The following is a 2209-nucleotide window of genomic DNA, read 5'->3' on the forward strand; positions in this document are numbered from 1 at the left end:
ATCCATCCATCCATCCATCCATCCATCCATCCATCCATCCATCCAGTTTTAGTTCATTTTAAATGTAAACGTGTTTGCGGATCGCTGCGTTGCGTCGTTCACCTGAACTTTGGAATCGTTTCTGTCCTCATTTTCTCCAGGTTTTCATTCAGGAACTGAGGCTCCTGGTTATTGTGTGTTTTACTGATGCAGCTCATGTTTATATTACCGCYGTGTTAAACATTYCCTCCATCTGCTTATGAAGCCGTTCTCATCTCATCTCACGCTGCGCCACAAATCCCCAGAAATGAGTCGTAATCTGGGAGATCTGCGGCGGATTGAGCACTTTCTGTTTGACTCGGTTCATCCAGSATCTGCATTTAAATCCGGTTTCACTCAGAAACCGTCTCCTCTTGTTGTCAGGTCAGCCATTGTTTCACATCCATCAGCGTTTCAGCTTCAGGTTTAACATACACGTCACTTCTCGTCTCTGCAGAGCCTGATGGGAGAAGATGATGGGATCTCCTCTGATCCTGAAGTGCTGTCATGTTGGCTCCTGTCAAGCTTGGTTCTTTCTGCAGTCAGAACAGCAAAAACAAAAAAATCCCTCCAGCTACATGACGTGTTGATGGTCCAGAGCGTCTTTGTTTGGATTCGTGGATCAGCTGCTTTAAGCCTTGAACCTACAGACAGACAGTTTCTGCTCTCAAACCGTCACTCAGCCTCTGGAAGTCGATCTCCCTCAAGATCCAAGAGGGAGAAACTGGAGATTTACTTCATCTTCATCACCTTGATGGCTGAAACCTGGACACAGTTGGTTGATTCTGAACCGTTTGTGTGTGTCCAGCATAAGTGTGGTCTGCATGTCATGGATCTTTCTCTTTCATTTTCTTGAAATGAAAAGAGAAACAATTTTCTCTTTTCGTTTAACCTGTAAATTGTTCTGAATTTATGAGCTTCARAGTTTCAGGCTCTGCTTTCCTCAAAATCAGGCCTAAAATGAAGATTGAAATGTTCACCTTCACGTCTCGCCTGATTTATCTCCCACCGACTGCAGCAGACAGGTAGCTCCTGTCTCACAGGAGGAGCGCCACAAAACCAACTCTTCTTAATTGTGAGAGTGTTTTCACCCCCCACAGCTCGATAGACTCGGTCTGGTTGGCGACCAAAGTTGTAACATTTGTTACATTTTGAGCTGCTGTGGTCAAACGAACCAAACTAGTTGAAAAACCTGTTCCCCTCCTGGCCTGTGGGGGCGCTGCWCCAAGAACCACTGAAGGAARYGACACRAAAACCTCTGAAAAAAAAAACTGATCTCATCTTCCTTCTTCTTAAACAAAAATGGAGGCGTCAGATTTTGGCGGTTGGAAGATTTATGTTTTGCTTTTGGCTAAACACCAGCAGCTTCTCCTGCTAGCGCTAGGCTAGCATGTTTTTTTTGGCTGTATTTACCCAGAATGCTMTGCGCTGTAGTGCGCTTCCTGGTTTCAGAGCGGTCTCCGATCCGCTTGGCGTTCACATATCCATCCAAACCGAACCAGAGTTCACTTTTATTATCCATATTAGAGTTCGATGCCCACAAACGAACCAAAGTTTCTAGACAGATGAACTGGATTAAAGTGAGCTAAACGGGGCTGGTGTAAATTATTTTTTACTTTTTATCTGTGTTGTTTTTATTAATATTTATGTGACTTACATGCAGAGCCTCCTTTGCTTTCACACTGCAGAGAAATGTCAGAGTTGTTTGGCAGCGCGGCTCCTCACGGCGGCGACAGGCTGACATTTGGCTCCTCATCTTCGGCTCCTTATCTCGTCTTACAGCAGGTCGGCCCACTCTGCGATTCTGTCGGACTGGATGAACACGCGTGAAGAAGGAGAATATGCAGGAACAGCCTCTGCTGAGAAGGAAAGCAAAACATGCAACCATTCAGAAAACTGATCACCCGTCAGAAAACCTTCAAATAAAAGCTCTGCTTCATGAATCTCATGAGCTTTTGTTGTTGTTTCATTAGCAGCCAGATGCTATTAAACTTTACTCCACTYGAGGCCAGAACCAGATGTTTGAGTAAATGACCATCAGCTGGTTTCTCTACTGCAGCTCAACAACAAATATGAAACCATTTGGTCCCAGCAGTGATGTGATGAGAATAAATGTAAAAAATTAGCTTCATTTCTTTCGTTACAGACATTTAGCTCCACTGGCTTGGAGTGGCAACCTTTTCTGTGCAGG

General features: G+C 44.6%; 1 long non-coding RNA gene across 1 annotated transcript in view; it reads left to right on the top strand.

Moving 5' to 3' along the window:
* The window catches only part of LOC103462991 (uncharacterized), a 67710-nt gene extending 65749 nt beyond the window's left edge, over positions 1–1961 (top strand). The window contains exon 3 of the long non-coding RNA XR_533432.2: positions 1707–1961. This is a non-coding gene — a long non-coding RNA (uncharacterized LOC103462991). The remainder of the gene's footprint in view (positions 1–1706) is intronic.
* The last annotated feature ends 248 nt before the right edge of the window (positions 1962–2209 follow it).

The sequence above is a fragment of the Poecilia reticulata genome, linkage group LG3 (assembly GCF_000633615.1).
Source record: "Poecilia reticulata strain Guanapo linkage group LG3, Guppy_female_1.0+MT, whole genome shotgun sequence".
NCBI lineage: Eukaryota > Metazoa > Chordata > Actinopteri > Cyprinodontiformes > Poeciliidae > Poecilia > Poecilia reticulata.